This window comes from Nerophis lumbriciformis, linkage group LG10, assembly GCF_033978685.3.
Source record: "Nerophis lumbriciformis linkage group LG10, RoL_Nlum_v2.1, whole genome shotgun sequence".
Taxonomy (NCBI): domain Eukaryota; kingdom Metazoa; phylum Chordata; class Actinopteri; order Syngnathiformes; family Syngnathidae; genus Nerophis; species Nerophis lumbriciformis.
The window spans coordinates 39629178-39653191 of NC_084557.2; the positions used below are offsets into that span (position 1 = coordinate 39629178).

The following is a 24014-nucleotide window of genomic DNA, read 5'->3' on the forward strand; positions in this document are numbered from 1 at the left end:
TTTTTAATTCCCAGTCGGCGATGTAATGAACTGTCACACATGTACGGTTCTGGTCAGCGCCAAGTAAGTGACTTTACTTAATTGTGCGCCTATGATCTTCCTCACTTCGGCATAGAGTTTTGGCGACATTTCTCGTGCGAAATATGCAACGTGAGAACAGTTTTGATTTGGGCTTACATGGTAAACAACTCAAATGAATGTTTTATCCAGACGCATACATTTGTCCAAATGTGGCCAAATAGATGCATTATGGGTTTCCTGGATGTCGTCTACATCGCTAAAAGAAACATCTAAAGAAGAGAACTCCTCTGCCATCTACCATTAGTTTTTTTAATATATAAATTGCCCTCTTGAATATTCCCTCTTTCTTTTTTCCGACTTTCTGGTTGTCATTTGGGATGTCTGTTGTGATTTTCCTTCCTGGTTCCATGACCCGCCCTATCTTGCCTCTGGTTGGCCTGTTTTGCCTTAATCTCAACCAATCGTTGTAAATAACCAACCAATCATAGATGTTCTTATACGTGCAAGCACGCCTTGAAAGGAGGAAGGGGAGGGGTTTAGTAGCCCATGAGAGGGAGTGAAGAGTGGGGGAGAACAAGGAACATGACAAATAAGCGCCGTTTAGTCATTTTAACGTGAAAAAAATCATATCGATATTACGATATTTTCTCAATTCATATCTTGTTTAAAAATATATCGATATATCTTACAAACTCGATATATTGCCCAGCCCTAGTATCGAATTTGGTATCCATCCCCGTGATCACATATTTGTTACCTTTATATCTTCTAAATTATTCATCATTGTGAACATGATCAAATATTTTACATTTCAAATCCTGGATTATGCTTCTGTCTCGTCACTACGCTCTCCCTTCCGTCTTAATGTAGGCTACCTTATGGGCGACATTTGCCCGTTTGCTTGCCCCATCACTTATATTCTGCTGTATTACTGCGATTTTTTGAATTGTTGGACTATTCCGATTAGTACTATATAGTGTACTATTTAGTTTGTGCAAGGTAGCAGTTAGCGAAGCAAAAACATGAATCAAGTGAAGCCTTTCATGTGCTGCAGGTTTTGACTTTTGGAGCCATCGCATTTTATTTCTATTACAAAATGTTTCGGTTATCATTAGGAACATGTGAGGAGTGATCACATTACAGTCATTTTGTGACTTGGCTAGGTTCCTACAAGTGCAATTGCAGGGTTTCCCCTGTCTTGCCAATAAACCTGTGGCTATGGGTGTGGTCAATGTGATGTAATCATATAATTTGCTCTACAGTTGATAATGCCTATATTTTCTTTAAAAAATGTACATTCATTCAAAAACAAATCTGTGTTACAGTATTAGTAATGGGTATTAACATATTTTTTCTTATATCATTTTGCTCTATTTTTCTAGTTATTATTATTGCACAATGTAACACAGGCCGTATACCAGGTCTTTCAAGTAGGAGGAGCTAATTATCAGCTACTCTCTAAACACAAGTGCAGTTTCCAAATACAGATACAAGATATAAAGATGCTAGATTTTTACAATGGAAAAAGTCACTTAAAAACGTGTGAAATTCTCCATATCAACTGGAACAACAATATGGAGAATGTTTTATATATGTTTCAAGATGGCTGATTCGCTCATGTTGCTGTCAATCCAAAAGGGATTCAGACAGATCATCCAATCATCATGTGGAAGCCACCCAAGGCCACGCCCACCTCTCATTCATTTTCATTAACGCTCATGGGTCCATGGGCGGGACAAAGCCAAGCATTTATCCAGCGATTGTCTAGTTTCGCTGCAGTGGAACAACCCGCGCTATGCTCCGAATGAATGAGAAGAACGTTGCTAAAGTAGCTGATTTTGAACTAAAGTTGAATGCATACTCGCACAAATTTAGTCACTGAAATATAAACACAAAAGTACATATTTGGCCACTTTTTGGGGAAGCAGCTTTGTAGTTTTAGAGCAATCCCCGGTGCCATATAGCTATATTCCCAGCAGGTCTCCAAGGTAAACGGTAAAGATGAAAGCGGGTAAAGAAAGTCAGTAACTTTGGGACAAGAAATGGCTCTAATGGCTGGGTCGGTCTGGCTGGAATGCAAAGCGAGGCAAGTTGGAGGAGCTGCCGACCCACCCTGGGCCAAAGAATGGGCAAAGCGGCCGCGCAGGCGGATTCTCGGTCCCCCGAAGATTGCGTGCGTCTTGCATCATAACAATTCCTACTTCAATTTGTTTTCATGTAAACGACCCTGATTTTTAAGGTGTGGTGGCTTTCATATTGCTGCGGCGCTGCCCCACGATTCATTACACCTAGGAGAAACCCTGAACTGTGCTGTGCCCCGTCCAACCTGTGCCGTGCTTGGGCGCGTATCACATGTGCCAAGCATGCTGGAACTTATGTGTGGAGTGGGCTCAGGCAGGGTACTATTGTGCTGGTGTGATTGCACCCTCAGAGATGGTCATAGCTGTGTATGTGTGAGAGAGCACATGTCAGAGTGATTTGTCCTTGAAAATGTAGCAGTGATTCTAAATCACAATTCCTGAGCACAGCAACACAGTGGAAGCACTTGACACTTTTTTTTTGGTCAATGAATCATAGAATTCTCATCTCGACCTAAACAATTGAGTCAGCCGAGCGCCGGACCCGCTCAGCCCTCTCGTACTGATGGACTGTCAATCGCAGCAGCAAGAAGATAATCGCAGCGTGTCAGCTTCCACCGATCCAAAGTCTTATCGGCGTCTGCCCGCGGCCAGCATGTCGTAAATAACCACAGGGACTTGCGTTTCTCTTTGTTTTCTCCCCCAAAAAGTCTAGAGGGAGGAAATGTGTCTGCGTAGCGAGCCTTCACCTGCATACCAATTGTAACGTTAGCCGCAATATTCTCACATCTAGCAGAGAACCAGGCAAAATGTATGAAATGTGGTGTTATTGGTAGTGTAATGGTTCACATAGCTGATCAATTCCCACTCAACATGTTGTGCCTGGCGACCAGTCTGGAATGTAGTTTACCTTTTGGCTCCAGAAAATGAAGTACGTGCAACTGTGTGTACCTTCTTAGTTCCTACAGTTGGAAAGTATATATATATATAGGTGTATATATGTGTGTGTGTATATATATATATATATATATATATATATATATATATATATATACAGTATGTACATGTGCATATATATATATATATATATAAAACCCAAAACCAGTATATATATATATCTATGTATGTATATATATATATCTCTATGTATGTATATATATATACATATATATATATATATATATATATATATATATAAATAATGATAAATGGGTTGTACTTGTATAGCGCTTTTCTACCTTCAAGGTACTCAAAGCGCTTTGACACTACTTCCACATTTACCCATTCACACACACATTCACACACTGATGGCGGGAGCTGCCATGCAAGGCGCTAACCAGCAGCCATCAGGAGCAAGGGTGAAGTGTCTTGCTCAGGACACAACGGACATGACGAGGTTGGTACTAGGTGGGGATTGAACCAGGGACCCTCGGGTTGCGCACGGCCACTCTCCCACTGCGCCATGCCGCCCCATATATATATATATATATATATATATATATATATATATATATATATATATATATATATATATATATATATATGTATGTATATATATATATATATATGTCTTAATAAGGTTATCCAAAAAATAGTGCTCGATACCGTAGTAGAGCGCAATATATGTATGTGTGGGAAAAAAAATCACAAGACTACTTCATCTCTACAGGCCTGTTTCATGAGGGGTGCGTTGACCCTGGATCTCAGGAAACAGAGTGGACCGACACCAGCAGATGACATGGCACCCCAAACCATCACTGATGGTGGAAACTTTACACTAGACTTCAGGCAATGTGGATCCTGTGCCTCTGCTGTCTTCCTCCAGACTCTGGGACCTCGATTTCCAAAGGAAATGCAAAATTTGCATGGTTGGGTGATGGTTTGGGGTGCCATGTCATCTGCTGGTGTCGGTCCATTCTGTTTCCTGAGATCCAGGGTCAACGCAGCCGTCTACCAGCAAGTTTTAGAGCACTTCATGCTTCCTGCTGCTGACCTGCTCTATGGAGATGGAGATTTCAAGTTCCAACAGGACTTGGCGCATGCACACAGCGCAAAATCTACCCGTGCCTGGTTTACGGACCATGGTATTTCTGTTCTAAATTGGCCCGCCAACTCCCCTGACCTTAGCCCCATAGAAAATCTGTGGGGTATTGTGAAAAGGAAGATGCAGAATGCCAGACCCAAAAACGCAGAAGAGTTGAAGGCCACTATCAGAGCAACCTGGGCTCTCATAACACCTGAGCAGTGCCAGAAACTCATCGACTCCATGCCACGCCGCATTAACGCAGTAATTGAGGCAAAAGGAGCTCCAACCAAGTATTGAGTATTGTACATGCTCATATTTTTCATTTTCATACTTTTCAGTTGGCCAACATTTCTAAAAATCCCTTTTTTGTATTAGCCTTAAGTAATATTCTAATTTTGTGACACACGGAATTTTGGATTTTCATTTGTTGCCACTTCAAATCATCAAAATTAAATGAAATAAACATTTGAATGCATCAGTCTGTGTGCAATGAATAAATATAATGTACAAGTTACACCTTTTGAATGCAATTACTGAAATAAATCAAGTTTTTCAAAATATTCTAATTTACTGGCTTTTACCTGTGTGTGTGTGTGTGTGTATATATATATATGTGTGTATATATATGTGTGTATATATATATATATATATATATATATATATATATATATATACGGTGTGTATGTGTATATATATATATATATATATATATATATATACATACAGTATGTACATGTGCATATATATATATAAAACCCAAAACCAGTGAAGTTGGCACGTTGTGTGAATGGTAAATAAAAACAGAATACAATGATTTGCAAATCCTTTTCAACTGATATTCAATTGAATAGACTGCAAAGACAAGATATTTAATATTTGAACTGAAAAACTAAATTTTTTTTTTTTGCAAATTATCATTAACTTAGAATTTAATGGAAACACATTGCAAAAAAGTTGGCTCAAAGGCATTTTTACCACTGTGTTACATGGCCTTTCCCTTTACTCCGTAAACGTTTGGGAACTGAGGAGACCAATTTTTGAAGCTTTTCAGGTGGAATTCTTTTCCATTCTTGCTTGTACATCTTAAGTTGTTAACAGTCTGGCGTCTCCGTTGTCGTATTTTACGCTTCATAATGTGCCACACATTTTCAATGGGAGACAGGTCTGGACTACAGGCAGGCCAATCTTGTACCCGCACTCTTTTACTACGAAGCCGCGCTGTTGTAACACGTGCAGAATGTGGCCTGGCATTGTCTTGCTGAAATAAGCAGAGGCGTCCATGAATGGCAACATATGTTGTTCCAAAACCTGTATGTACCTTTCAGCATTAATGGTGCCTTCACAGATGTGTAAGTCACCCATGCCTTGGAAACTAATACACCCCCATACCATCACAGATGCTGGCTTTTCAACTTTGCGCCGATAACAGTCCGGATGGTTCTTTTCCTCTCTGGTATGGAGGACACGGCGTCCATGGTTTCCAAAAACAATTTGAAATGTGGACTCGTCAGACCACAGAACACTTTTCCACTTTTTATCAGTCCATCTTAGATGAGCTCGGCCCCAGCGATGCTGGCACCTCTTCTGGGTGTTGTTGATAAATGGCTTTCGCTTTGCATAGTAGAGTTTTAACTTGCACTTACAGATGTAGCGACGAAGTATCGTTACTGACCGTGGTTTTCTCAATTGTTCCTTAGCCCATGTGGTAATATCCTTTACACACTGATGTCGGTTTTTGATGCAGTACCGCTTGAGGCTATTTAATGTTGGTTTTCAGCCTTGCCACTTAAGTGCAGTGATTTCTCCAGATTCCCTGAACTTTTTGATGATATTACGGACCGTAGATGGTGAAATTCCTAAATTCCTTGCAATAGCTCGTTGAGAAATGTTGTTCTTAAACTGTTCGACAATTTGTTCAGGCATTTGTTCACAAAGTGGTGACCCTCGCCCCATCCTTGTTTGTGAATGACTGAGCATATCATGGAAGCTGCTTTTATACCCAATCATGGCACCCACCTGTTCCCACTTAGCCTGTTCACCCGTGGGATGTCCCAAAAGTGTTTGATGGGCATTCCTCAACTTTTTCAGTCTTTTTTGCCACTTGTGCTAGTTTGTTTGAAGAATGTTGCAGGCATCAAATTCCAAATGAGATATTTGCAAAAAATAACAAAGTTTACAAGTTCGAACGTTAAGTCTTTGCAGTCTATTCAATCGAATATAAGTTGAAAAGGATTTGCAAATCATTGTATTCTGTTTTTATTTACGATTTACACGTGCCAACTTTACTGGTTTTGGGTTTTGTGTATATAATTTTTTTGTATTGATTTTGGAAAATTAGGAACTTATTTAGAATTTGGATGAATAAGAATCACGATTTGGATGTGAATTTTTTTTTTAACACTCTTTAGTAGTTCCTATGCTAAGCAAATAAACTCTCCGGCGTGACCAGAAATATACTCCAAAAAATTAGCAGCAGCTTGAGAAACATGAAGAAAAACACACTTTCAGCGATCTCACGGTTAAAAAAATGTTTACATGTATGTTTACATGCAAAATTAGTTCATTTTTAATTGTTACAGTCAGAGAGTAAACAATCTCTGGTGAGCAGAAAGCTGCATAAAATATGATCTCTGGATGGTGCAGCAGCTTGAGAAAAGTAAAGAAAAGAACATACATTTAGTTATGTTTAAAAGCAGAAATTAATAGATTTTTAGTTCCAATGGGGAGCAAGAAAACAGTCCGGGTTGCAGAAACCTCAACAAAATATGTCCCAGAAATAAATTTATCACAGGGTAGGTGGACTCCAAATGTATTATGAGCTCTAAGGGGAGGCAACCTGCTTGCATCTATAGGGACAGTATGTACAGTGTATGTTGTCACTAATGTCAGGGAAAGACCGCATTTGATACAATTGACAATCCAGATAGGGCAGAGCGTTGAAAGATCCCCATGACTGTTCCGTGTCCAAATCGCCAAGCCCCCAGCCCCCATGTGAGGATTCCTGTTACAAATCGAGATTAAAAGTGCTGTGAAAAATGGCTGCAGGACTGTAACTCTCAGTTGAAAGACAACCTTGTTTGGCATCATTTTGAAGGGTGAGGTTGACACTCAATATGTGTGTCTAATGTTTGGCTAGGTCATTTGATGCACACCCTTAAGGGACTGACAAGTGCACGTGTGTAACATTTCTACAAGGTTGGTTAAAAATATGGCACACATCAAGCAAAACATTCTAGCAAATAATTGTCCATTGACCATTTGTCTAATGATTATAACACTTAAAATATGTCTGTATTAGAGTTGTCCCGATACCAATATTTTGGCACCGGTACCAAAATTTATACTTGATATTTTTCAAAATAAAAGGAACCGCAAAAAAAAAAAAAAAAAAAATTGGCTTCATTTTACAGAAATGAAACATGTTTCTTATTGCAATCAAAGAGGAATGTTGTCCTTAAATAAAATAGTGAACATACTAGACGACTTGTCTTGTAATTTGCTGACATATGCAGTAACATATTGTCATTCATCATTCAATTATTTTGTCAAAATTATGAGGGACAAACTGTAAAAATGGATTATTAATCTACTTGTTCGTTTACTGTTAATATCTGGTTATTTTCTGTTTTAACATGTTCTATCTACACTTCTGTTAAAATGTAACAATTACTTATTTTTCTGTTGTCTGGATGCTTTACATTAGTTTTGGATGATACCACAAATGTAGGTATCGATCCGATAGCAAGTAGTTACAGGATCATAGATTGGTCATATTCAAAGTTCTCCTGTGCCCAGGGGTGTATTTTCAGACTTGATATACAATATAAAAACTGACAAAAGAAAAATATCGATGTAATCATAGTAGTATCAACTATATATGCTCTTGCACTTGGTATCATTACAGTGGATGTCAAGTGTAGATCCACCCTTGGCATTTGTTTACATTGAGGAGTGCCAGCTTGCTGTTAGCGGTTAGCTATTGTATCTTCCTGCGGTGTGTAGTGAAGCATTCCTTCCTATTCCTTTTCCTTGTTTTGCAGAGATGATATTTGTAAGAAAGAGTGGCCGTACCAGCAATCAGAGGGTTTCTGGTTACTGGGGTTCAATCCCCACCTTCTACCATCCTAGTCATGTCCGTTGTGTACTTGGGCAAGACACTTCACCCCTTGCTCCCGATGGCTGCTGGTTAGCGCCTTGCATGGCAGCTCCCGCCATCAGTGTGTGAATGTGTGTGTGAATGGGTGAATGTGGAAATACTGTCAAAGCGCTTTGAGTACCTTGAAGGTAGAAAAGCGCTATACAAGTATAACCCATTTATCATTATTTATCATTTATTTATTTGTCGCCATGGAGACGAGGATTAGTGATATAGAAGTAGCTAAAACACTGCGGACTGCAGATGGATGTTAGCTGCTAGCTAGCTATGTAATAAAGCATTTCTTGTAGAGCGGCGCTTCAGTGTTTATAGCTTTTGTTTGTTTTTAAGCCAAAATGCGTCCGTTCTGCCTCTTACGTCTATACACCGTGTCTGCTTGTAAGTATTCCGTACGTGTGCGTTGCCGAACATGCGCCACGACGGCGCTGCGTAATGTTCATAAAAAACAAAAAATAGTAGCAGTGTTTTTTTAGAGGCGGTATCGTAGTGTTTTTTAATTCATTAGTACTTTATTAGTACTGGTATACCAAACAGCCCTAGTCTGTACAGGGCCCCCCTTCCTATACTTTGTGCGTAGGGTCCTGCGTTCCGTGGAAGGCCCCACATGTCTTCCAGGGCATTTTTACCACAACTCATATGGGTCGCCATAAATGCCATTTAACTGTGGCATTTTCCTCCCAATGATTGCCATTACTTTCACCATCACACATTTTCTGAAGGTTATTTCTTCCACCCAGCTTTACATCTGTTTATGCCTCTCATCCGGTCTGCCGCCTATATGTCTTCATGAGGTCATTTCTTTGCCCCCAGTGTCCACTGCTCTAATTGTAGCCTAATGGCAAGCCCTTATAGCGCAAAGTGATAAAAGCAGCTGGTGGTTGGCCATGCTGCCTTCCCTCCTCCGGCTGATGACTTTGTCTCGTTAATGCTCGGATACAAATGGACAGTGGTTATTGCATCAGGAGAGACAGTTAGCCTGTCAAAATGACCGGCTCTCTAACAGGGAGACAAGAGGAGAGGCAGATAAGGAGCGATGGCTAAAGTGCGGGTGAATATATTTTGGAGAAGCAATTTCACAGAGGGTGTAAAAAGCATGGTGCAATTACCAAATGCGGCGTTCTGTTTCCGTAATGACCGCTTCTCCGCGGGCTATTTTTGAAGCGAGGAACTGTTGTGTTGTGTACATGCTGGTCTTGAAGCTACCACCGAGAGCTGAAGCACTTTTCCCAGATAAATATCCGCCAAATGCAACTATTAGGTTTTCCCCTTTCTCATATTTAGCATGTTATTGTGTGCAGTGTGATATAGGGCTGCAACAACTAATCCATTAAATCGATTAAAATTGATTATCAAAATAGTTGGCGATTAATTTAGTCATCGATTCGTTGGAACTATGCTATGCGCATGCGCGGAGGCTTTTTTTGTTTTTTTTGTTTTGTTTGTTTTTTGTTTTATAAACCTTTATTCATAAAGTGCAACATTTACAAACAGCTGAGAAACAATAATCAAAATAAGTACAAAAACAGTACAAAACAGCGCCGGGGCGGCGCTGAGGCTACGTCTCATGAGGTGGAGGTAAGCTAGCCAATGATGTGTCATGTGCAGCTCACGTGACGACGTCGTCTCCTTTGCTGGAAACATTTGAAAAATGGCGCAGGAAAACAGTACGGATAGTTTAGCGGAGAAACATCTTGAGGTTAGTGCTTCAATGGAGAAAAGTGTACGACCTAAGTCGTCAAAAGTGTGGGAACACTTTACTTTAAAGACTTCAAAGAAGACCGTTTCCTGCAAAATGGCACGGAAGTACAACATTGCTTCAGGAGCACCTGAAAAGGAAACATGTTGGAGCCATGGATGAAGGGTAGAACTCACAGTACGTAACGTTTTAAATCCATAGAGGCAACAAGCATTCATGAGTTCAGCTTGTTTGTGAGTCACGTTAACTTTATGCCTGTGTTGCAACGCGGGGCTGATAATGTGTCTCCGGCACATTTGACTTCGTTTTGAGAAAGAAAACGCACAGTTACCAATTTCGAAATGAACGTAGCGGACAGAAATATCTCAGGTTGGTTTCATAATGGATCAATGTAGCCGGCCCGATAAAGCTATATGAATCTATTTCGATTTGAGTGACGCTTTAGTATAACTAAATGTTATGAAGGTGCTGTAATATTTCATGCTATTATTCAGAGGCAGCCTAAAATTAATCCTTTATTATTCACAACAGAAACGTGTACAATATCTGATTCAGTTCTGATCTGATGAGTTACATTTCTGTGTTATTATTGGTGTATGCTGCACCCCCAAAGTCCAGAACATGGTGCCAGTATGCTGTTTTTTTTCCAATAAAATACTGGAAAGGATAGAAATGTAGTTTGTCTCTTTTATCCGATTATTAATCGATTAATCGAAGTAATAATCGACAGATTAATTGATTATCAAATTAATAGTTAGTTGCAGCCCTAGTGTGATACTGACATGATTTTGTGACATGGTAATCCAACCATTGAAGTATTACTTTGACTGTTTGATTGAAAGTTAATTACACTTTTTACCCTAGGGTACCAAAACAGACCTCCTCATAAAAGCATTAAAACAAATATCCAATAATTAGAAAATTAATATACTATATATATATATATATATATATATATATATATATATATATATATATATATATATATATATATATATATATATATATATACATATATGTATATACTGTATATATAATATTTTCAAGAATTTTACCCCTAATGGATAATTTTTTTTTCTTCAATGAAAAAAACACAAAATGCAAATTTGTATTTTTGGCTTAAGGTTATTAGCATTGACTTGGTCAATATAGAAAACATTGATTCCCATGGATTATTGTTTTTGAAAAAAATATTTGAAAAATTGTGCACTTTTTAACCATCGGCCTCGAAATAGTCCCTCTCATGAACATCCAGAACGCTAAACCTGTTTGTTGCACAAAATATTTTAAAAAACGTAACTTGAAACCAAATCATTATTAGTGAAAAAATGTTGAATATGTTTTTTGCTTTTGTCCTCTTTTCAATGGGAAAATATGCCAGATTTTTTTTTAAAATCAGGTGCCAAGTAGAATATTTGAGACAAGGTTATTACTGACTTATATAGTATATTGTGTGTCTATCTGTCTTTTTTAATTAAACTTTGTTAAAAGATTTTGCTGATTGTATAAGTACTTTTTGAAAACATCCAATAATTTTGTGATAATAATCATAACCGTGATCATTTTGGTCACAACAGCTGTGACAGTATAATACTGAGGAACAACTTGATGATGTACACACAGAAAATCAAATTTCTTTGATTCAATTAAATTGTAGAAGTCTACCAAAACACTTTTTTAAAAGCAAAACATTTTTGGAGTCACTTAAAGGTAGATTTAAGTTCATTGCTTTATCTGAAACATGGATAAAGAAAGGCAAGGAGGTTGATCTGAAATTAAAGGGCTATGATCTGTATGTCAATAGGACTGGAGGGGGGGGGGGGGGGGGGGGCTCTCTATATATAATGAACTAAAATGCAGACCAGTTTAAATGTATGACAATGGCCATAAATGATTTAATGGAGTGTGTCGCTGTTGAGATAGAATTACAACAAAACAGAAACATTGTTGTTGCATGTGTATATAGAAAACCAGGATCAAAAGTGGAAACCTTCATGGATAAATTAGAGGAAATGATTAGTGGTCTAAATAAAAAAAGAAGTCTTGAAATTTTTCAAGATTATAATATTGATCTTCTAAAGGTAGATTCACATAAACAAACCTCAGATTTTTTTAGCGATATTATATGAAAAAGGGCTGTACCCTTTAATTACAAAGCCTAGCAGAATAACCACAACGAGTGCAACCTTAATAGACAATATCTTTACAAATGTTTTAGGGAATCGCATTACTATTGGGTTAGTGATAAATGACATAAGTGATCATCTGCCTATATTTGCAATATTTGACTATCAATTGCTTAAAACATACCATCAAATATTTAAGAGGAAAATAAGTGTCAATCATATTAACAAGTTCAGGAATGACCTATTAAAACAAGAGTGGAAAGAGGTGTACACAGACGATATAAACACTGCCTATGATTATCTTCTTAAACATTATATTACTCTGTATAACAAGCATTGTCCTGAGGTTCCATGCAGATCTAAACAAAGGCAAAATAATGCAACTTGGATGACAAACAATTTGAAAAATGCATGTAAAAAGAAAAATAGACTTTATAATTTATAACCATGGACGCCCCTGCTTATTTCAGCAAGACAATGCCAAGCCATGTGTTACATAAAACAAGTTGACCAATATATTGAGACAAGCAAAAAGGGAATATTACAAAAGAATGTTGCATGAAAATAAAAATAACATAAAGGCTGCATGGAATATTTTGAATAAAGCAATAGGGATTAGGACAAGGCGAACATAACTACCTAGATATTTCAAAAAAACATAATATGTTAATTGATAACAAAGGTGAAATTGTTAATGAATTAAATCAATTATTTGTAGATGTAGGACCTACCTTAGCAAACAAAATGCCAAGAGCTAATGATCAATCAGGGGGTGTCTGGAAAAGGGAAAGAGGGTTATGCAGTCAATGTTTCTTAGTGAAGTGACTGAAAATGTATTATTATCTGTGGTTTGTAAACTAAAAAACAAGACCTCAACAGACAGTGAGGGTATTAACATGGAAATAATAAACACAATTGATTGCATCATTAAAAACCATTACATTATATAATTAATTGTTCTTTTAAAGTAGGAGTTTTCCCAGACAGTATGAAAACAGCTAAGGTCATACATTTCTTTAAAACTGGAGATAAACATACATTTAGTAATTCTAGACCAGTATCTCTCCTATCTCAATTTTCAAAAGTGCTTGAAAAACTGTTTGTTAATAAATTAGACTGCTTTATTGAAAAACATAAATTATTACATGAAAATCAGTATGAATTTTGATCAAATAGGTCTACAGGCTTTGCCATCATGAAAATTATTGAAGAGATTACAACTGCAATTTATCAAAATAAATACACAATAGGAGTGTTTATTGACTTAAAGAAGGCACTCGGCACGACAGATCATCAAATTCTCATTTATAAATTATATACTTATGGAGATAGAGGAGTTGCACTGGACTGGTTAACCAGCTATTTACAACAACGACAGCAATATGTTGAGATTGATGATTATAGGTCAGAATGTATGAATATTGAATGAGGAATTCCACAAGGTCCGATTTTGGGACCCAAACCTTTTATTTTATATATAAATGATAGTTGTGAGGTTTCGAAAATTTTACAGTATGTATTATTCATAGACGATACAATGGGTGGAGGGGGGTTTATCAGGGGTTTGCGGGGGGTGTATATTGTAGCGTCCCGGAAGAGTTAGTGCTGCAAGGGATTCTGGGTATTTGTTCTGTTGTGTTTATGTTGTGTTACGGTGCGGATGTTCTCCCGAAATGTGTTTGTCATTCTTGTTTGGTGTGGGTTCACAGTGTGGCGCATATTTGTAACAGTGTTAAAGTTGTTTATACGGCCACTCTGTGTGACCTGTATGGCTGTTGACCAAGTATGCCTTGCATTCACTTGTGTGTGTGTGTGAAAAGCCGTAGATATTATGTGACTGAGCCGGCACGCAAAGGCAGTGCCTTTAAGGTTTATTGATGCTAAGTACTGCTCCCTACGTCCGTGTACACAGCGGCGTTATAAAAAGTCATACATTTTACTTTTTGAAACCGATAACGATAATTCCCGAACCGATACCGATAATTTCCGATATTACATTTTAAAGCATTTATCGGCCGATAATATCGGCAGCCCGATATTATCGGCAGCCCGATATTATCGGACATCTCTAGTCCCAAGTGTAAAGTGTATACAAACCTGCCATAGAAATTTAAAAATAATATTACAAAAACAAATCCTGGCCGAGTTTCATTCAATTCGTATTTGAATTTAACGATATATTGAGAAGCAAAAGAACAGAATGTACACTTTTGATTACCCAAGGTGCGTCGTTGCTTCCGGTTTCCTTGTCTACTTAGATACTTGAATGTTGCACAAAGCCAGACTGCTAAGTTAACTCACGGTCTGGAGGCTCCTGATACAAAAACCAGACACCACTGGAATGTTGCTGCACTGCTCTAAATCACCAAGTGTGTTTGACAACGTTAGGAGCTTGCATGCGGGGCCCCAGAAATATCCACCGTTCAATATTTGCCAACAGTAATTATGCATAAAACATCAGTTTAAAAAAAAAAAAGAAAAATAAGTTTGACAAGACAAGCGGCGCTTGGCAAAATGTTTTTTTTGTGAGCCTCCAGTAAACCACAGGTTAGCTAAAAATGCCTCCAATCTAATAACCGATAGGACTTTTCTTTCAACAACAATACTGGGACATTTTGGATTTAAGATGTGAGTGTTTTTGAGGAAATTTGTGCCACATCATACGCATATCAAAATGGTGTGCAGTGTTCATTTTGGTAAATAAAAATGTTTGCCTTAGGGTCAACAGTGTTGATTTTTGACAGCAGTTTTTAATTTAGTTTTAGTCAGTCTTTGGACGAAAATGTATTTTATTTTCAGTCATCTAAATTGATTTAGTTTTAGTCTAGCTTTAGTAAATTTTGTCGACTAAAATATCAAGTATAAAAGATAACGCACCTTTGAAGTTGTATTGAAACCGCTTTTATGAAGGTTATTGCAGACCATCTCAAAAACAAAATTCGAAACAAGACCTGTTTTAGTCAAGGGAAAATTTAAAACATTTTCAGTCAGCAAAATTAACACTGATGGCGCGTTCCCAGTAGGGTTGGCTAAAATGACTTTTAAATTGTCTAAATATCCACCATTAAAACTGAATTTAGGACAATGGGCTTTAAATACACATTTTGGGGCAACACAAATGTGTGAAAATAGCTACAATATAGAACTTTTAAGTACCGTATTTTTCGGACTATAAGTCGCAGTTTGGGGGTGCGACTTATACTCAGGAGCGACTTATGTGTGAAATTATTAACACATTACAGTAAATTTCAAATAATATTATTTAGCTCATTCACGTAAGAGACTAGACGTATAAGATTTCATCGGATTTAGCGATTAGGAGTGATAGATTGTTTGGTAAACGTATAGCATGTTCTATATGTTATAGTTATTTGAATGACTCTTACCATAATATGTTACGTTAACATACCAGGCACATTCTCAGTTGGTTATTTATGCGTCATATAATGTACACTTATTCAGCCTGTTGTTCACTATTCTTTATTTATTTTAAATTGCCTTTCAAATGTCTATTCTTGGTGTTGGGTTTTATCAAATACATTTCCCCAAAAAATACGACTTATACTCCAGTGCGACTTATATATGTTTTTTTCCTTCTTTATTATACATTTTCGGCCGGTGCGACTTATACTCCGGAGTGACTTATACTCCGAAAAATACGGTAGTATGTCTCAGTACTTTTATCTGTGTCCAGTTCCCTTTGCTTGCAACATTTTCATACACATCAACATTAAGTAAGAGCAGGGGTCACCCACCTTCAGCATACAAAGACCCATTCAAGCCCCTTTCCCACGAAATAAAACCCACCCGGAACCGCAAACTCTGATCCCTAAAATGATGGTATCGCCACTTAGTTTAATTTCACTCATGCTATAGTGTTGATGAAATCAAACACTAGACAGAGAATGACTCACCAAGTATTTTTTGCTCTGATCAGCTTTCCGCAGCAGTTCCAAAAATGCCCTTTTTCGCTCATCTCCAGCTGGGTATTGGTTGTTCTGGAAATGTCTTTCAACATTTTGATTATTTTGTTGTTTGCTATTTTCTCCCCACATATTAAAGGGGAACTGCAATTTTTTGGGGAATTTTACCTATCGTTCACAATCATTATGAAAAACATGGCGACGGAGGGATTTTTTTTAATTTATGCATTCGTAATATTAAATAAATGCGATCAAAAGTTTGCTTACAATGGAGCCTATAGGAGCCATTCGATTCTGCCTGTAGAGCCCCTAGAAAAACATCCAAACACCTCCATTAGGTTTTATATACATGTGTAAGTATATATGTCATGTAGTAACATTCGTAATAACATGTAATATATACATGATGCAAGTATATATGTAATGTTGTAACATTTATATCAACATGTAATATATACATGATGTAAGCATATATGTAATGTAGTAACATTTATAATAACATGTAATATAATCATGATGCAAGTATATATATAATGTAGTAACATTTATAATAACATGAAAATATACAAGATGAAAGTATATATGTAATGTAGTAATATTTATAATAACATGTAATATATACATGATGTAAGTATATTGTCATGTAGTAACATTCATAATAACATGTAATATATACATGATGTAAGTATATATGTAATGTGGTAACATTTCTAATAACATGAACATATACATGATGAAAGTATACATGTAATATAGTAACATTTATAATAACATGTAATATACATGATGTAAGTATATATGAAATGTAGTAACATTTATAATATGTAATACATACATGATGTAAGTATATATGTCATGTAGTAACATTCATAATAACATGTAATATATACATGATGTAAGTATATATGTCATGTAGTAACATTCATAATAACATGTAATATATACATGATATAAGTATATATGTCATGTAGTAACCTTCATAATAACATGTAATATATACATGATATAAGTATATATGTCATGTAGTAACCTTCATAATAACATGTAATATATACATGATGTAAGTATATATGTAATGCAGTAGGGCTGGGCGATAAATCGAGTTTGTAAGATATATTGATAGATTTTTAAACAAGATATGAATTAAGAAAATATCGTAATATCGATATAATTTTTGTCACGATAAAATGACCACACACCGCTTATTTGTTGTGTTCCTTGATTCTGCCCCGCTCCCTCTCATATGCTACTAAACCCCTCCCCTTCCTCCTTCTAAGACGTGCTTGCATGTATAAGAACATCCGTGATTGGTTGGTTGTTTACAATGATGAGTCACGATTGGTTAAGATTAGAACAAAACATTAGGGACAAGCCAATCAGAGGCAAGATAGAGCGGGTCATCGAACCAGGAAGGGAAATCACAACAGACATCCCAAATGACGACGAGAGAGTCGGAAAAAAGAAAGAGGGAATATTCAAGCGGGCGATTTAGATAAAAAACTGGTGGAAGATGGCAGAGGGATTCTCTTCTTTAGATGTTTCTTTTAGTGATGTAGACGACGTCCAGGAAACCCACAATACGTCCACTTGGCCACATTTGGACGAATGTATGCGTCTGGATAAAACATTAATTTGAGTTGTTTGCCATGTAAGCCCAAATCAAAACTGTTCTCGAGTTGCCAAGCCGGGCATATTTCGCATGAGAAATGCTACCAAAAATGTATGCCGAAGTGAGGAAGATCATAGCCGCACAATTAAGTAAAGTCACTTACTTGCCGCTGACCAGAACCGTACACGTGTGACAGTCCATTACATCGTCGACTGGGAATTAAAAAAGTGCCTGCCTGCAAAATTATTTATCTGAGTTTGATACATGTTGTATTATTTGCACAACTGTTGTTTATTTTACGTTGAAATATTTTTCTATTTTATTTATGTTATGTATTTCTGTGCTACTTATACAGTTTATTTTCTGTGCTGTTAATACACATCTTGACTAACTGGGTTAATAAAAGTGTCACTGACTGTTTACAGTACAGTTGTCATTCAGTTCAATTTCAGTGAATCTCGCTAAAATTTTTATATCTTTATATGTATACTTTCACCGGAAAATATATCGAGATATATATCGAATATCAAGTTTAAGTAAAAAAAAATATATATATATATAAAGATATACGTTTTCGTCTATATCGCCCAGCCCTATAACGTAGTATCATTCATAACATGTAATATGTACATGATGTAGGTATATATGTCATGTAGTAACATTCATAATAACATTTAATTACCTATTTTGATCATTTTAAGCATACACGGCGCATTAATTTCAACAACGTTTGCTTTTTTCTTCTTCATCATTGATTTCTGCAGACTATATGAGAGCCAACAAACATAATAAAACATCACTTACTGTACAAGGTCTGCTGTCATTAGGATGCTGACTGCTAGGATGTTCATATATTCTCATTTAAATGAAGAATGTCTCATAAGAAACGGAGGGCTTAAAACATACGCTTGCATGCATGGACGCTGTTTTAAAAAGGCAACAGGAGTTCGGTTGCACTTTATTGAAGATTGATTGTACAGATATGGTGTTGTTTCTGCTGGGCAAGTATGCCTGACGCGCCTCCTACAGCGCCTTGGGTCAGCTGCAAGGTCATCAGCCAGGGACCACCGCTCATTGGAGTTTCGCTCTCTTTTACCCCGGAACGCCTCCTGGTGGCAGAGCGGTGGCAGGGACGTCTCCCTGCCACCCCCTGCAGCTGACCCATCTTATTGCCTCGACCCCCAGTACTTATCCCTTCTCCTCAGCCATAACCAGAAGCTTCCCTTTTCTGCTTCCTCAGCAAGGGCCTTGGTTTTTCTGTGGAGCTTAGCCCCAGTTGTTCCCACATCTCGGAGCAGCCTTGTTGTTGATGTACCGACGAAGCCCCGACAGCCCACTTCCACAGGGTAGATGGTAGTGGACCGGCCTGCCTCTCTGCACTCAGCAGCCAGATCTGCATACTTGGCTGTTTTGCGCTCGTAGGCTGCCTGGATTCCTTCCTCCCAGGGGATGGTGAGCTCAGCATGGCAGACTTGGTAACAGCAGACCACAGCACGATGTCTGGGCGGAGTGAAGTGGTGGTAAACTCAAGGGGGAACTGGAGCTGTTTGCCGATGTCAGCCCTCATACTCCAGTCCCTTGCCAGAGAGAGGACACTGCGGGGGCCTCGTCGGCTGGTGTCTCCTTTGCCTTCCCCTGGCCTCACAAACATGACAGGAAGCTGCTTGGCTATGGACTGGCTGTTGGCCTCTTGTCTACTGCTTTCCAGGACTTCGGCCAGTTTCATCAGGACTTGATCATGCCGCCATCTGTAACGACCCTGTGTCAGCGCGATCTTGCAGCCTGATAGCAAGTGCTGCAGGCTGGCGTTGGGAGCACCGCACAGGGACAGCTCTCCTCCTGGCCAAACCACTGGTGGAGGTTTCTAGGGCATGGCAAGGTGTCATAGGTTGTCCTGAGTAGGAAGCTGAGTCTGGCTTGTGGCATCTTTCATAGGTTGGCCCAGCTGATTGTTCTGCTGATGGTACCTTCCCAAGTGGTCCATCTTCCTTGGGGACCTTGAGACACGGCCTTGATGGTATATTGCTCTTGGTTCACCCTTGAGACCTCTTCCAAGACCATGGCTCTGCGTTCCCTCTTTGTGGCCTTGGACCAGAGGCGTGGAGAATCTCCCCAGCCAAGCCCCGCTCTCTCTACTTGCACCCTGCCAACTATCTACTGGTGTTGGAGCCTGCCAATGGCCTTAACGACCTCTGGCTCTGCTTGCCACTTCCGGCCTGTTCGGGTGGGTACGCGCGCATTCCTCACTGTAGGATCTGAGAATTCTTCCAGCTCAAGAACCAATCTGGTCTTCTCCTGCTTATAGCCCAGGGTGATGGACTGGATTGGCACCTGCAGCGAAGTTGCCCCAAATAAGCCAGTGTCGGAGAAGCTACGCGGTAGGCCCAGCCACTTTCGGATGTAAGAGTTGGCTAATCTGTCCAACCCGTTGGCTGTTGAGGATGGAATCTCGCACATCTTCAGTGGCCACAAAACCCTTTGGTACAGTGTGAAGTTGTAGCACCACAACTTGTACTTTCCGGGGAGCTGGCTCTTGTTGATACTCGCTAGGCCTTCTGAGAGTTGTTTCCGTGCTGCCTTGCGCGTGCTTGTCCGACAGGTCCGCGTTGTACTGCCTCCCTAGGATTTGGATGGACTGGTTGACCAGTAGAGGGATTTGCTCACCTCCTGCAACAAAGATGGTATTGTCGTTCCTGGTGCCTTTGCGCAAAGAGAGGCTTCGTGACTTGGAGGGTTTTATCTTCATCCGTGCCCATGTCACAAGCTCATCCAGCCTCTTCAGACACCTTCTCGTGCTGTTTGCCGTACCACAGTGACATCGTCCATGTAGCTTTGGAGTGGTGGAAGCCTCTGCCCTGTCTGCAGCCTTATTCCTCCTACGATCTGACGGGCTCCGCGGAGGATGATTTCAAAAGCTGCGACAAAGAGAACTGAGGAGATGGAACACCCCATGGTGATGCCTACTTCCAGACGCTGTCATCCTGTTGTAAAATCCTGGAAGCTGAAACACATCTGGAAGTCCCTGAATTAGCTGGTTACCAGGTTGATGATGGAAACAGGGACGTGGAAGAACTCCAATGCAAACTGGATGAGTTTGTGAGGGACAGAACCATAAGTGTTGGCAAGGTCAAGCCACACTACGTGGAGGTCGCTCTTCTCCTGCTTGGTCCTCTGGATCTGTCCCCAAATCATTGAAGAATGTTCCACGCATCCTGGAAAACCTGGTACTCCTGCTTTCTGGCAGCTGGTGTCAATATAGCCATTCTCTGTGAGGTAAGATGTCAGTCTCTTGGCCATGACTGCAAAGCAGATCTTTCCCTCGACATTCAACAGAGCAGTGCTCCTGAATTGACTGATGTTATGGGACTCCTGGTCTTTCCGAATAAACACCGCCACAGCTCTCTGCCACTCCGACGGAATGAGTAGATTCTTCCATGCTGTGCTCATTAGCTTCCACAAGCATTTCAGCACTTGGGGGAAGTTCTTGTATAGCTTGTAGGGGATGACAGGAGCTGATGCTGACCTCGCTTTCTTGACGACTGCTCTTACCTCGCCCTTACCCTGTCAAACTGCGTGGTTGGAGGTGGAGGAGGGACGTATCCTGGTGAACCTAACGCATCGTTCCTCTTTGAGTCGCTGTATTGACCCCTGATGTACTGCTCAAGCTCCTCCTTGGTGGCTTCCAGTTTCCCGCTTCTTTTCTCCTCCAGAAGCTGACGGGTGTGCTTGAAAGGATTCCTCATGAAGCTAGCTCTTCCTTTCTCCTTTCTTTTCCTGCGTCTGCGAATACGTTCTGTTCTTCGCATGCTGCCCAGCTTCTGTCTCACCTCGTCCCATAACACCTTCAGGCCATCTCTCTCCTCTGCCGATGCTTTCCTCCATCTCCTGCGGAGCTGGCGCCGATCTTGCACCAGGACGTCAATCTCGGCCTCCCTCCTGCCCTTTCTTGGGGGGAGATTGTGCTGCTTCTTGGTGAGGCTACCGAATCTAGCTTTGAACTCCTCATACAGGATGTCCCCAAGAAGGTTGAGTTTCTTATCTACTTTACCATGTAGCGAGTGCTCCAGCAGTAGACTGAGGTCTCAGTCCAGTTTCTGCCATGTCTTCACATCACTTGCTCTAGGCCACTTGATGGTACACTTTCTTCCTGGTTCCCTCTTTTCTGTTTGCTGGGTGACTGGGGGGGCTGGCAGGTCTATCTTCGGCATGCTCACATGCCAGGGGGGTACCGCTCCGCTCAGGGGGTTCTTCCTCTACCATCCGCATGTCAACAATGTTTGGACCCTCGGTTCTGTGGTTCTCTCCCCGGCTGGGGGTCCTGCTTGTCTTATCTGCCGGAGCAGTGCAAGGATGTTGTATACCTTTCTTCTCGCTCTCCTTTTTCTTCCTCCCCTGATTAATCCGTAAGCCCCTGTATGTGGTCACTTTCCCCCATCCACACCTGCACAATTGGAAGGTCTTCGTCTCGTTGTCGATGCCCATTCCAGTCGTTTCCGAGTAGTCAGGCCACATAACCCTCTGGTACAGTGTGAAGTTGTAGCTGTTGTAGTTGTTGTAGGGCCCCTCATCAACTGCTCAGCGCAATGGAGCACCTCTGGACTTGCTCCTTCAGAGTGACAATGACCCCCCTGCTGCTGCCGGGGGAGTGCACTAAGGGTTGAGTTGAAGAAGCAAGATGGCCGCCAAGCAGTGGGCAGCTTTTGAATCCCACTGCTGTCAATCACAGTGGACACCTGTTGTGATTCTAAGTGCCTATAAAGCCAATAAGTTTCACACAAGTCAATATGCCAGCAATATCCTTTACTTTCCTCGTATTCATTAAGAACCAAGCACCATTCTCAGAGCCCAACATCGGTCTCTCCAGAAGTGTCAACATTTGGCATTAAAACCTTCACTTTCCTTCCGGTTTCCTGCCTCCATCTTACACCCCCATCGTCTTAGCTCGCCATCACAGCCGCTCAACGATTTCCTCTCACTGGGAGGCCCCGGTGACTTGCTGTGGCAGTGTCAAACGAGGCTCCTATTTAAGCTCATTAAATGTTTCCAAGAGAATAGGAAATCAATGGTGCATACTGGAGCTCCAGAACTTTTCTCTTGATTCAATTTCACCCATTCTCCTCCATATATATATATATATATATATATATATATATATATATATATATATATATATATATATATATATATATATATATATATACATATATATATATATATATATATATATATATATATATATATATATATATATCTTAATAAGGTTATCCAAAAAATAGTGCTCGATACCGTAGTAGAGCGCAATATATGTATGTGTGGGAAAAAAATCACAAGACTATTTCATCTCTACAGGCCTGTTTCATGAGGGGGGGTACCCTCAATCATCAGGAGATTTCCTGATGATGCTTGTGTCTGTCGTTGAAGCCAAGTTTCATCACTTAACACCAGTAGGCTGTTTCCTAGTGAGAGGTCTGTTAACAGTAGGGCTACAATTAACGACTATTGATTAGTCATCGATTATCTTAACGGTTAGTCGACTAATCGAAATATAAAGCGAGCACATATTCAGTGGCTCTGATTGAGCCATCTACTTTTAAATTCAGCTTTAGTCATTTTTAGACATGTGCCTACGAACAACAAAGATGACTAATTTGTTTATGAATATTTATTCATACTAGGATTGGGCGATATGACTGAAAACTGCGATATAGATGTTTTGTATCGGGCGATATCGATAATTATTATTATTATTTAAATTTTTTATGACCCATTAAACATTTTTATTTCAAATGTAACTTTCCTCTAATATAAGCTATCAAGGCCGAAAGGAATGGAAATGTCGACACAACCACAGAAAACACACAAGCAATCGATGTAAACAACGTTTTTAAATCACATTGGACCACTTAACAATAAGCTCTTAAATCGTAGGTGCAAAAAAAAAGGAATGTGTAACGAAATAGTGCAACATGTGACAATGTAAACATAGAGAAACCTGAGAAGAACTATTTTCTGCAGGTTTGGTATTATTGATCACGAGCGCCTTGGTCTGACAACGGTTAGTTTGTAAAAACTCCATACAGCTGTCAAGGTGACTTTTCCTGTTTTATCGCTCTCTGCAGCGCTTTTCTTTAGTCTCTCCTCTCGCTCCATGCAAAGACTCAACCGCGACACAACAAGATGGGCAACCAAACCTGATAGTTGACACTGTTACCTAATCGGCTGTTTAGCGTGTCCCTCCCACTGATCAGTGATCACGTCCTGCCTTTCTTTGTGCAACCAACCTTGCTTCGCCACTTCCTGTTTCTTCCGACAAAGAAAGAAAAAAATAAAATAAATAAAAATATATATATATCTATCGAACGTTTTATCAAACACATTT

The 24014-nt window shown here is 39.5% G+C and overlaps 1 protein-coding gene across 5 annotated transcripts in view; it reads left to right on the forward strand.

Annotated features, from left to right (window-relative positions):
• Positions 1-24014, forward strand: part of plxnb2b (plexin b2b) — a 523354-nt gene that overhangs the window by 88967 nt on the left and 410373 nt on the right. The window contains exon 1 of one of the 5 annotated variants that reach the window (XM_061969611.2): positions 8663-10154. The exons of 2 other annotated variants lie outside the window; for them this stretch is intronic. The gene's annotated coding sequence lies outside the window, so the exon portion shown is untranslated. Of the gene's footprint in view, positions 1-8662; positions 10155-24014 lie in introns of those variants that run through there. 2 more of the 5 variants (XM_061969612.2, XM_061969613.2) reach the window with 2 other exon arrangements.